Raw genomic sequence first — 14,467 nt, forward strand, 5'->3', positions numbered from 1 at the left:
ATATTGTTTCCAGTGTTGTACTCCACAGTTGAAAAGGCATAGGAAGAAACTGTAGAAGATCCAGTGATGGGCTACCAAGATGGTATGTAAGGTAGCAGAGATGAGCCTGAGGAAGTGGACTTGTTTAATCTGGTGAAGAGAAGGCTAAATGATGAACTAACGGCAACTTAAGACTTCTGAAGGGAAGATCATGGAATCAAATTCTTCTTGAGAGCACCACAAAATATAAGAAGGGGCAAATGCACCAGCTTGTAGCATGGACATTTCAGATTCAACATTGACTGTCAGGGGAAATCACTTGGACTGCATTGAACTACAGCAGCAAATTTTTCAGAGGTTAAGCAATCTTCTTCATTGAAGGTTTTTCTGAATTAACTAGATCAGGTGATCAACAAATCCAGAGTTGGCATTAGCTGTGATTTGAGTGAGAGTTTGAACTAGTTGACCATTGGAGGTCATTTGGAGCTCCCTTCCTGTAAATGTTTCTGTGATTCTGTGATTCAGGTTTCAGTTACCTCCTTTTTTCTCAGTAAATAGTAATCTTCTTCTGTTTAATACCTCTAGATAATAATTCTGTTTTCAGCTGGTGTACTGGGTCTGGCTGGGGTGGAGTTAACTTTCTTCAAGGCAGCCTGTATGGTGCTCTGCTTTGCATTTGTGGCTAAAACAGTGTTGATAACACACCATTGTTTTGGCTACTGCTGAGCAGTGCTTACACAGCATCAAGTCTTTCTCTCTTCCCTACACCGCTACCCCTCCAAAAGCCAGTAGGTCATAGGCTTATAAATGTATCTGCATTCCTCCAGTCAATAGGGATTTTACTTCATCTAGGCATCACATACTTTGCTTGCCTCTGCACTCCTAATTGCATGTAAAACAGTGATCCCCACATTACCAAGTTGAGTGTTGTAGCTCTTAATCCACAGTGTTAAAGGCAATTCCCTTTGTAGTTGAGTAGCTATGTCTACACTCCACACTGTTGGTTTTCCTCTGTGGCCCCAATGCATAAGGATACTCTGAGACACTGCAAACGGCACTGATGTCACTCATTTCTGAAAGTGAATTGTGCCCACTTTGTTATACATCATCCTGGATACCTTAAGTATATGAAGTATCACTGTATCCCATGTTTAGCAACAGATTTAAATCCTAGATTTCTACTGCCTATCATAGATAAGCATCACAAATGTAAACACGTATCATTGGTATTTCACATCATTGACACCCACCTATAAATTGCTAAAACAGTTGTGTTAACCTCAAACTTAATTCCATTGTGTGTTTTTTTAGAAAATTTCTCATAAAATTTATTTATTCAGATTCAAGTCCAACTTTTAGAGAGAACACATTTCTTTCTGAAGAGCCAGGATGCAGGTAACCAGTGAGTAGAACATATGAAAAACAAAACAAAACAAAGCAAGCCAAAAAAACCCACCAAAACCAACCAAACAAAATAACCCAACAAAACAAAACAAACACCCACGAAACCAAAACCCAAATCAATAGTACTTTCAAAACAGTTTGTAAGGAGTTTCAAAAATAGTTATTTTAGAGTGATATATTCCTGGCAATTCTATGTGGTTTTTGTTCAGTTTGATCTGAAAATTAACCCTTATGCACTGGTGCTTGTCTATAATTTAGTACTGCATCATAGAAATGTTTAATATAATGCTAAAAAAGTATTCTAAAAGTGTTTTCAAATTAAGATACAACAAAGTTTCAACAGAAAATTATTGAGAGCTGAAGGTAAAAATTTATTACTTATTACCAAAAGGTGAATTTTTTCCTCCTATAGTTTATATTTAAGTGTAAATAAAATAAAACACACTATCATTTTCATTGTACTGAAAATTAACTGAAGAGCTCTCTGGAGAGAAACCAGGTCAAAATTAAAAGCTATTCATTGCACCTTTGAGGAAAAACAAACAAACAAACAAACAAACAAACAACAAAAAACTACTTGGATTCCTTACTTTTAAATTCACTAAAAAAGATGAAGTCATAGACTGCAACAATTACTAACAGATTGGAAATATTGTAATGAGATCCCCTTAAAATAAAGGCTTAAATTTATAGCATGAGTTTTTATGATACCTCATTTCACTGTCAAGGTGGAGTAATGATATTGGCAATGTAGTCAGACTTCCATAATAGGATATGAGACAGTGTAATTCAGAATTCAATAGAATAATTTAGGGGATGTCAATCATTATTAACATATTAAAAGTATCATGGAGCTGAAAATGAAATAATAGAACTTACAATGCGGCCATAGAACTTTAGTTTATTTTTGCTCCTTTGATTTGCCTGAAACCATCTGCTAAATGGAACCAGTTCATATTCTTTCATTCAAGTGAAACTAGAAGAGGTGAGATTTAGTGACTTCCTTTCAATAGGTCTTCCAAATATTTTGTTTTAATTTGTATATAAAACATATAAATTTAGTATGTTCATTTCCACTCTTAAAGGATTCAAGGGAGTAAACATTTGGAAATACTCAAGTATTTCAGTTTATTTACTTGAATTGTTCAGTTATAAACTTATAATAAACATTTTTCTTGTGATTTTTAATAACATTCTTCACTAAGTTAACAAACAAACAAGTTAAGAAACAAATAAAAAAAATATTGTTAAGCTGACATTTTTTCAGTTATCCAAAAGCTCTATGCAGTTACTTTTTATGTCTGAAAGGCTAAAAGGTACCACAGTTGCCCTCAATTTTCAGCAGTATTTTTAAATGAAATTTGAATAAAATAATTCTAATCTTTTTAAAAAATCAAACAAAAATGATACATGCAAACAAAATCAAATCCTCTAAAGACAGTTTGTGGATCTCTTTTTTGACTTGATATGATATGATAAACACATACATAATTACAGAATCACAGAGTGGCTGAGGTTGGAATGGACCTCTGGAGGTCATCTTGTCCAACAACTCTGCTCAGGCAGGGCCACCTAGAGCCAGTTGCCCAGGACCATGTCCACATGTTTTTTAATACATCCAAGGACTGTGTCAAGGCCCAGTCACCCTCACAGTATAAAGATGTTCCCTGATGTTCAGACAGAACCATTTTTCCAGCATATATTGGTGCATGCACTTGCACATGGACATATACATAAACATAAAAATATTTCTTTCATTCTTTTATAGTAGAATATTCTTGTGAACCTTTTATTTAGGTCTGAAAATCTGTATTTGTGGAAAGATATACACATTAAAGTCTGGCTGGAATAGCTAAAGGTGTTCTCTCCTAGTTTCCTGATGACTGTCCTGACCCATCATCTAATCACTACTTTCCTGATGATGTGTGATCTAGTGATTACCATCCCCACAGCTCAGGGAGCAAAATGATTCATCTGGAGTCTCACTAATTCTATATAGGCAAAAGCCTAACCTTTTCTGCAGTTGAAGCTAACACATTAACTTCTGACCCACAAAGCAAACAATATAGAAAAGTGTACATCACTGAATTCTCCTTATCTTTCTCTCCTTATTTCCCAAAACAATTCTTTTTAAATTATTTTTTTTTAATTTTTTCTGTGCTTGTACTTCCTATTCCCTGACTCAAGCTATACCTGGAAACATTCAATTCAATCAGTATGTTTGAGCCTCTGCCTAGCCCCATTTTGTTTACTACTAATGTAATCAAGGACAACAGAAAGAGCTTCTTCAAATACATGGCAGATAAAACCAACACTAGAAGCAATGTAGGCCCACTGATGAATGAGGTGAATGTCCTGGTGACAGAAGATACAGAGAAGGCAGAGTTACTGAATGCCTTCTTTGTCTACACTGTCAGAGGCTGTCCTGAGGAGCCCCATACCCCTGAGGCCCCAGAGAGAGTCAGGACAATGGAGGAGTTTGCCTCGGTTGATGAGGACTGGGTTGGGGACCAGTTAAGCAATCTGGACATGCATAAATCCATGGGTCCTGGTGGAATGCACCCACAGTTGCTGAGGGAGCTGGCTGAGGTCATTGCTAGACCACTCTCCATCATCTTTGCCAAGTCTTGGGAAATGGGAGAGGTTCCTGAGGACTGGAGAAAAGCAAATGTCACTCCAGTCTTCAAAAAGGGCAAGAAGGAGAACTCGGGTAACCCAGTCTTCAAAAAGGGCAAGAAGGAGAACCCAGGTAACTATAGACTGGTCAGCCTCACCTCCGTCCCTGGAAAGGTGATGGAACAACTTATCCTTGGTGCCATCTCAAGGCATTTCAAGGATAACAGGGTCATTAGGCACAGTCAACATGGCTTCACCAAGGGGAAGTCATGCTTAACCAACCTCATAGCCTTTTATGAGGACATAACCAGGTAGATAGATAATGGTAAAGCAGTGGATGTGGTCTACCTTGACTTCAGTAAAGCATTTGACACAGCCTCCCACAGCATCCTTGCATCTAAACTGAGAAAGTGTGATCTGGACGATCGGGTAGTGAGGTGGACTGTGAACTGGCTGAAGGAAAGAAGCCAGAGAGTTGTGGTCAATGGGGCAGAGTCTAGTTGGAGGCCTGTATCTAGTGGAGTGCCTCAAGGGTCGGTACCGGGACCAGAACTATTCAATATATTCATCAACTACTTGAATGAGGGAATAGAGTGCACTGTCAGCAAGTTTGCTGATGACAGAAAACTAAGAGGAGTGGCTGACATGCCAGCAGGCTGTGCTGCCATCCAGTGAGACCTGGACAGGCTGGAGAGTTGGGCAGGGAAAAAATTAATTAAATATAACAAGGGAAAGTGTAGAGTCTTGCACCTGGGGACGAACAGCCCCAGCTCCCAGTATAAGTTGAGGAATGTCCTGTTGGAGAGCAGTGTAGGCGAAAGGGACCTGGGGTTCCTGGTGGACAGCAGGATGACCATGAGCCAGCACTGTGCCCTTGTGGCCAGGAAGGCCAATGGCATCCTGGTGTGTATTAGAAGAGGGGTGGTTAGTAGGTCGAGAGAGGTTCTCCTCCCCCTCTACTCTGCCCTGGTGAGACCACACCTGGAATATTGTGTCCAGTTCTGGGCCCCTCAGTTCAAGAAGGACAGGGAACTGCTGGAGAGGGTCCAGCGCAGAGCCATAAAGATGATTAAGGGAGTGAAACATCTCCCTTATGAGGAAAGGCTGAGGGAGCTGGGTCTCTTTAGCTTGGAGAAGAGGAGACTGAGGGGTGACCTCATTAATGTTTATAAATATGTAAAGGGTGAGTGTCATGAGGATGGAGTCAGGCTCTTCTCAGTGACAACCAATGATAGGACAAGGGGCAATGGGATCAAACTGGAAGACAGGAATTGACACTTAAATTTGAGAAGAAACTTCTTCTCAGTAAGGGTGGCAGAGCACTGGAACAGGCTGCCCAGGGAGGTTGTGGAGCGTCCTACTCTGGAGACATTCAAAACCCGCCTGGATGCCTTTCTGCGTAACCTCATCTAGGCATTCCTGCTCTGGCAGGGGGATTGGACCAGATGATCTTTTGAGGTCCCTTCCAGTCCCTAACATTCTGTGATTCTGTGATCGTATTTACAAAGATTAAAATCTTGGTTTTGCTGATTGTCTGCACATAGTTTATCTGTTAATGTTCAGGCTACAGCATGTGCCAAGAATCTGTGCAGCTTCCATTGGGCAAAACATTATTTTTATGGTGTTCCTTAAGAGTGTGAGAAGTTGCTAATGACAGTTAGGCTGCTAAAGGAATTTACATGCAAGAGTTAGGAGTTAACACATTATACTGAGTGCCTAGAATAGCATGACTAGTAAAAAATGAGCATATCATATTTATGTTTTAATGTTTCTCAGCAAAGATGTGCATGATAAAAAGAGAACAAATATTTACTTGCAGAAATGGTTACAGATAACTTGTACTCCACCAGTGTGCTGTGTTTATAATGGATGTTTTCTGCAATTGCTTGTAATAGTAAATCATTGGTTAACTATGAAAGCTAAAAAATAGCATAGGGTAAAGCCTTGATATTATCGACTTTCTCTCTGCAACATTTTTAATAATTTCAGTTTTGGAGGCTTGCAAATCACATCTGTAGGATCCTGCATAGTCTTCGATTATTAAACACGCTGTGGCTTAGATCCTGTGAAACTAATATAGGCATCTAAATTAGAGCCCTTGCCCAGGGGCAGAAACAATCCAGGCCCTATAAAGTGCTTAAATACTCTGTAAGTCACTGGAGACAAAGTGAACTGATCCACTTGAGTTCTTGTTTTATTTATATAGAGGTGTTGTAGGGAACCTGTAGGAAATGCTAAGCCTCTAAATCCTCTTGGAAAGCACATATTACATCTGGATATACATGATTTTTAAAGTGTATATGAATTTGGATATAATAATCAAGCAGCAATCCTTTAAATCCTAGCTTGGATGATCAACATTGTGAGACAAACTTGTGAATTCCTTCCACAGCTCAGCTGTCATTTGTCAAAGAGGTATTTCTCTGTACCGCTAAAAAACAACCAGGCAGATGTCAGACTGAGGTTGATCAAATTCTGACCTTTTCGATATATATTGGGCTAGATGAAACAATTGAAGGATCCTTTGGTCAGCAAAACCAGAGAGTATCCACTCTATGTCAGTCAATCTCTAACTTTCCCCTTCAGAGCAGTGTAATTGATTATATGAAGTTATAACCTTTTTCAGTTCTCTAACCGTCTGTAGAATCACTGAAGAAGTGCAGCTGATATGAATTCACACCAGACCAGAGTTCTAAGTTTTTTCGATTGGTTCTCACCTATAGGTCTAGGATAAGTGCTAAGCATGTGCATATATTCAGTTATTATCTACAATATTTTGTGAATTCTTTGAATAATTTTTAAATGAATTAGATGGCAAGAGATTAAAAGTTGCATCTGAAAGGACTGAAGGCATGATTCAGTTTCTTATTCACCTGTGGGTGTAGGTTTCTCCGCACCAGCTACATTTCTGACCTTCCACCGTAGGCAATGAAGATCTAGTACAGTTCTCAGCACACAGGAACAGAACCATGTGCTGATTTGAAAAGTACCATGAATTATCATGCTGTCTGGCTCCCAGCAAATTTTCTGGAAGCGCTCCCACATAAATCCAGTGCCTTATTTACTGGCCCTGTGTGGATTTTTAGATGCCATGTGGTATCTCGGTGCTAAATGCTGGTTTTATGCAAGTGAATTAAGCAATAACTCGATTGGAATGTCAGCCGATATCAGAATAATATAAATTTGGGAATGTGAGGAAGTTTGACAATATTTTTAATGTAATTTTTATGTTAACTTCAAGTAAATAGAAACAAATTAATTTCATTGAGAATTAGTAACTTGTCAGTCCATAAAAGTAGGAGAGTTCAGGCAAGCTTGTAGAATAATCTCAATATCCCTCTGTATAGCTTATTATTTAGATGTGTTTTAGAAGGATCATAGGAGCATATAAATGTTTGGGTTGGAAGCAACCTTAAAGATCATCTAGTTCTGCTACCCCTGCATTGGGCAGAGACACCTTCCACTAGACCAGGTTGCTCAAAGCCCCATCCAGCCTGGCCTTGAACACTTCCAGGGATGGAGAATCCACAACGTCTCTGGGCAGCCTGTTCCGGTGCCTCACCAGACTCATGGTGAATAATTTCTTCCTTCTATCTAATCTAAATCTATTGTCTTTCAGTTTAAAGCTGTCAGTACAAGCCCTTGTAAAGAGTCCCTCTTCACCTGCCTTGTAGGCTCCTTTGAAGTACTGAAAGGCCTCTTATAAGGTCTCCCCAGAGCCTTCTCCAGACTAAATAAGCCCAAGTCTCTCAGCCTGTCTTCATAGGAGAGGTGCTTCAGCCCTCTGATCATCTTCATGGCCCTCCTCTGCACTCACTCTGACAGCTCTATGTCCTCCTTATGTAGGAGTATCCATAGCTGGATGCAATACTCCAGAACAGAGGGAAAGAATGACCTCCCTTGACACACTGGTCATACTTCTTTTGGTACAGCCCAATATACAGTTGGCTTTCTGGGCTGCAAGCTCACATTGTTGGGTCATGTTGAGCTTCTCCTCAACCAAAAACCCCAAATCCTTCTCCTCAGAGTGCTCTCAATCCATTCTCCACCAGCCTGTATTTGTGCTTGAGATTGCCTTGATGCATGTGCTGGACTTTGCACTTGGCCCTGTGGAACTTCATGAGCTTTGCATGGTCCCACCTCTCAGACATGTCCAGGTGTCTATGGATGGCATCCCTTCCATCCAGTGTGTCAGTTGCACCACACAGTTTCTCATTTGAGGATTTATTATCCATCCTTTTTACCTGTTTCTAAGACTTGAAGATCCTGTTTGAAAAAGGAGAACATTATTTATGGAAAAGATGCTTCTTTTGTATTTCATTTCTTTGTACTTATTCTCTTACAGGACTTTTATGAAAATGACATCACTTTTGGTAGACTTCAGTTATCTACAATTAAAAATACAAACCAGTAATTTTCAAATGTAGGCTATTACCTATGATTGACTGAATAACATTTGTGTTCCATTTGCTGACATCTCTCATGCTTTTACCTAATCTTCTACTCAATTTATCACTTTCGAAATAAAAAAAAAAAGTAATTTGATTCACAGGAGCTTAAAATAAAAATATCTGCCTTTGAACGAAAGGAGAGCAGAAGATAAGAATATTTTGTCATAGCTCAACCTTTCTGTTACCTGTAGTGTTGGGTTATTTTTTACCTTTTTTTTTTTTTTTTTTTTAGTGTCTTTTTTTTTTTTTTTTTAAAATCGTCTCCCTTATGAATGTAATTTGACCTTTAGAAGTTCTCTTATTTCTTATGTAGTATTTTAACACTATTGCAAAAACATGCATGGGTCTCAGAATTATTATATTACTTTTTTCATCAAGGATTAGAGAAGAAAAAATACAAATATTCTGAGATTCATCTCACCTAAAATCTGGAAAGTAAACATCGAACATAGGAGATAGGTATTTGCTTTAAGAAGGCATTTATCATGAAATAAAGATATTTTTCTTCATTTGCTAGCGAACCTACCATGGTGAGTTTAAATGTAGATCTCTGCATCAGTATAATTGTGTAAAAAGCTTGTATCTTAGATTTTGCACTCCTTATTTCTGCCACTATGTAAAATGCATAGATGGATAAAATTGTGAAGAGACACACTAGAGGCAAAGGCTGGCTAGGGAGCAGAATAAAACAATTACTGCTTTCCTAAACTGAATCACACTTTAATCAGTAACACATCAGGGTGATAAGTAAATTGGTCAAATAAGTACCAGTTTCAAAGACAGGCCCAGTAGTACTAGTAGTCCAACAAAGGTCAGTATGTATGCCAAAAAAGTGTGGGTATATTTATAAGTTGAGTTAAAATTAAAATTCAAACAGTATGATAAATAATAACAAGGGACCACTTATAGGAAATGATATTGAAGAATTTAATAAATGAGCTCATTAAATCATAAGGTTTGGGGAAGCATTAATGATGTGGAAGTGATTTCAACACCACAGTTTAATTACTTTCCACAGATGCTACCAATGAATATTCCAATCCCATTACTTAGTTTATTCAAGAGAGCTGGGAAAAAAATCAAGTTTCTCCATTTTTATATCAAAGGTAAAACCTTAGAGAATGTGTATGTGTATGAATATTTGCTTATCTAATGTATTCATTTTGGTAGCCTAATGATAGGTTAAGGAAAACAAGCTTAAACTATGCTATCTTATTTTTGGTTTGTTTTGCTTTTTGTACCCTGTTGTTGGGGAGGTATAATGAGGACTAAGGATTATGACTGAAGGGTAAAAGGCCAGTTTAAACTTTCTTCTGAGTATGAAATTACTTTGACCATGTGGGGAAAAAGCTGAAATTACATATCAATTAAACACTGAATACATTTCCTCTGCCAGTGACTGTGATCACCAAAAATACCAGTTTAGTAGGTGTCAGAGTTCAGTTGTTAGACAGAAAACACAATCAGATTTCTTTCAAAAATTCCAGTCCAGAACCATTCACTGTTATTGCTGTGTGACTGATTTCTTTGCAATACATTATCACCTGCATGCATACACAGATCACAGACATAGTCTAATGAAAGCCTGTTGTATCTAAGTGGTAAATATTAATGTAGATTGTGACAGAAATGATTAGCAGTATGTTTCAATAAAGAACTAGCCTAGAGTTTCTTAAAGATCCTGAAGTCTGCTGCATCTCATTGCTGGGGAGAAAATTACCTTTCTCTGAGAATACAGAAATAAGAAGTATTTAGTATAGTCTCTTTTTTGTGAGTTGGTTGAAGCAACTGCCTTGACTAACTCACACATTATGAATAATTAATTCCACGAGCAACATAAATATTGATTTTCATCTACTGAATATTTGTGTTACTATAGAAAAATGCATAGAAATCATCTCTGAGCTAAAACAGTTTTACTGAAATCATTAATTAAGCATGAATAAGTTAGAAAGAATTCCAAACAGATCCAGAATATTTGATGAGCTGGAAGAAAATGGTAAAAAACAAAGCAAAATGAGACATTCTAGACTAGAGAACTTATTAACTGCAAAGACATTTCATTATTTTATTCCTAAGACAATGGTTGTTTGAAAAAACTCAGTAAGTTAGGTATAAGCATTATTTAAAATTTCAGTTTAAGCCTTCTAGTTACAAAACTGTCAAGTGAGTAAAGCAGATGATTATGTTGGATTTAGCTCAATTCATTCAATTTCTAGCAAAACAAAAAGTTCTTTAAGTAATATCAGTAAGGTTCAGTTGGATAAAATGGGATTTAGAAAAGGAGTTTAAACTTCAGCTCCATACATGATCAGTTCACGACCTTGTGATCTCTACATTTAGGAGTCCAGATAAGATAAAAAACTTTGCATTTTCTAAAAGACTTAAAGGAGAGACTGAGGGAATAATTAAGTGATTTAATTGACTTCAGTTAAAATCTATTTGAGAATCAAGGGCTGGACAAAGAATAACACTGTTGGTAATAGCATAGCCTCAAAGACACAAAAAATGGTGGAAAATAATTTTATGACTGCGGTACATTTTTATTTTCTTTTCATAATATACTAATTTAAAATTAAAAGAAGTGTTAAAAGGTATTTGGAATAAATTTATAATTATAAGATTCCTGAAGCTGTTCATTTTGCGATGCAAAATTAATTTGTTTTGTACAAAACTGGCACAATTTTCAAATTAATATATAATTTCTGATGTCTTTTTCTAAGCAGTACTCAAAATTTTAATTGAAATGTAAAAGTTTTCTTATATTGTTGTTCTCTGAATATAATTTTTACACATAGTAATAATATGTGCTTAATCAATAGCCCTAAATACTTGAAATATAAACAGTGCAAACGTGCTGTTCTCATTCTTGCTTAGTATTTTTTTAATGAAAAATTAACTTGTTATGGCTAAAAAAAAAATTCTTTTTAGAAAATATTACTGATGACTGAAATATCTTACTTGTTTTACTTTAGAATAGTTAATAGTAATAATAGTGGAAACCATTTTAAGTTTTAATGCTCACATTTAAATTAATATCTTGCGTTGTCAAGAAAGTCATAATTCTTGCTTGCTTAAATATTATTTTCAAGTACAGATGTTAAGCAGCAAATTCACTCAATTTTGTGAGAGCAAAAATTAAAGTGAAATTGAAAGAAGCAAGCCAAACTTTAGCTTCATTCCTCAGTACATTTCTGTAATTAATTTCACAACTATCTTACATTTTTATCTTGGACAAAGGAAGAAAATTATTTTAGAACTGACCCATAGTATTGGAGAACTGTTGATTCTGAGATGCTTTTATCCACTTTTTCAAGCATATAAGCACCTTTGTGCAAAAAACTATGCAGTAAGGATCTTTGTATTGGAGAAGGTGGTCAGAAAATGGGCTGTAAATTTTCAAATGAAACAGGAGAAGTAAGAAAAATTATTAAAAACTGTGATATATTTTCTGCAGAAAACATAAACTAAAAACCAAATCACCCACTAAAAGAATGCCCAGCCAAACAAAAAAACATGTTTTGTAGAAAGTTTTGATTCTGAAGATATCAGTCAAAACCTCAAAAAACTGTTAATATGAAAGTTCTAGTTTTTCATGGCAAATGCTTTCTGTCTTGGAGGAAAAAAAAAAAATCACTATTAGTTTTCTTCCTTTTTGTAATATATAGAGTATTATGTATATGTTTTCAAGGCTTTGTCTATGAAAGAGATAGTTAAAAAAGAAAACAACATATTTTATTTTGACATACTAGGCAGGCAGAGTCTGATGATTTTTGATGATGTGTCTCTTGTCATTGGAAGCCTATTCATGCATATTTCTGAGCCCCACAAAGAGTGTTTGCATGTACACTTTTGTTCTTGGGTATATGTCAGGGAGTCAAATAATTCAATTGAATCTGCTTGTAATGTCTGGTACATAATCACCATAAATGTAAAAAACTTACATGGCCTCTTAAAAATGTTTGTGAAGACTAATTAGTAACTAGTTAACTCAAGATTACTTATAGTATCATACTTCCTAGCAGGAGGTGCTGAGTTTTCTCTCTCCATATTATGTTTATTTTCAGAATTTTCAGTATGATTTTCCTACTATATTTTGTGACACTAAATAGATAAAATTATTAGGATAAAGCTTAGCATAGTGAGATTTGGGAATCATCTGGAATGTGTTAATCTAGATAAAAAGTTGGGACTCTATATCAGACAAATCAAATTAATTCAAGCAGAACCTCTCATGCCTTCCAGAAAAAAGGCAACACCTTTCATATGCCATTTCATTTCTCAATCTTATTGGACTTTCAATGAAAAACAAACAAACAAAAAAAACCTTCCATCACTTCTAGAAGAGAAAGTTAAAGTGCTTTATTATCTAGATCATGATGAGAGCATTCATTCTTTTCTAGCTAGTTTTGAACGAGATTCATAATAATATGAGATCACAATTTAAATGAAACCCTATTATTCCTGATTTAAACCTTCTTAGGGAGATTAGCATTTAAATTATCTGCCCTCAATTTCATTTAAGTTTTTAATAATGGCTGATATCTATTTAATACATGTGGACTAAACCAAAGATCTTGTTCACATCAGCCATCATTTTAATCCTAGAGAAGACATGGATATTTCAATTCAGTCAGAATCCTGAATTAATTGATGCATGACCAAATGTTTTAATACAGAAGTAGATCCATTTGGTATGCTGTTAATGACATTAGCTTGGTATACTGTTGTTTCTACCTATAAGCTTTAGTTTAAGTGGCAATAATTAAGTCTGACATCAGGCTGTTCTTGGAAAAATAAATAAGAAAACTATTTACAATCATTGTAGAATTGTCCTGAGAAACATACTGTCTCCAAGATCAATTTACCTACGAAAACTGTACATGCCAATTGCAGATCAGCTGCCGGCTGCAGAACCTACATTCAGCTCTCTCAGGAAGTCTACAGAATTTTTTTGACAATGGAGCATTCCAACAAACACTTAAGATAAAACAAACAAAAAAAGTAGTTAACTCACTATTATTTTATCACATTGATTCAAAACCTTTTAAATAACGATATGAAGTTTAAGCATTATTAAACAATAAGTCTTTATAACAATAGGGTTTGTATCCAACAGAAGTAGCTCAGAGATTATTGGTTTTGTAAAAAACAAGTAGCATTTTATAGGGGACTTTTTTTTTTTCCTTCATGTTTGCAGTGGAGCATAAATAGCCTAACTGATATTTTTAAAAATGGCTATATAGAATTTAAATCAGAATAACAATGAACTAAGTTGAAATCTGCAGTAGTATTTACAGGCATTTCTTGCAGTTGTCTTATAGACAGAAAATACAAAGTGTCAAAAAATTTAGTCCTTTTACTGCATCAGGTAACTAAAATATTTCCATTAGTTGACCAATGAAATGATGTAGGAATAATAGCTTCATCTACCAGCTTTAGACAGATAAAGATTATTCTAATCAGAGTTCTGGCTAAAGAGCTACAGCAGCATAAGCATGGTAAGCCTTTGAAAGTGGACCAAGAATTTTTTTAAACAGAGTTTTAAAGCAGGGGTTTTTTTGGTTTTTTTTTGTTTTTTTGTTTTTTTTTGTTTTTTTTTTTGTTTTTTTAATACTTACCAGGAATTCATACAAACCTTTTATTTGTTTTTCATTTTAATCTGTACAAAGAACAATCATGACCTTGCATTTCAGAAGCCTCTATTCTTTCCTGGTAGCTGCATTACTATGATCATCATCAATAACCAGCCGTAACAAATCCATACAGAGAAGACACATAAAAGGACAATGAAGGCTAATCAAATATCTCTCTTGAAAACCATTCAATATGCAAACTTTAGGTCATTTCTTCTTCAGATTTTTGTTTCATATGGTAATGTGCTTCTCTGACTCAAGGTTGTCAAGTGACTTCAGATGCCTTTTGGATCAAGAAAGAGACTCATGGGCTTTGTTAAACAAAATGTGCCATAAAAATCCACATTTCATTTATTCACAGTTCGTTTAAGGGATTTTAAG

General features: G+C 35.8%; 1 protein-coding gene across 2 annotated transcripts in view; it reads left to right on the plus strand.

The window, feature by feature from the left end:
• The window catches only part of KLHL1 (kelch like family member 1), a gene marked incomplete at both ends in the record, with an annotated part of 209,563 nt that overhangs the window by 132,172 nt on the left and 62,924 nt on the right, over positions 1-14,467 (plus strand). The gene's annotated exons all lie outside the window — the stretch shown is intronic.

Source organism: Streptopelia decaocto, assembly GCF_964273445.1.
Source record: "Streptopelia decaocto genome assembly, chromosome: 1".
Lineage (NCBI taxonomy): Eukaryota > Metazoa > Chordata > Aves > Columbiformes > Columbidae > Streptopelia > Streptopelia decaocto.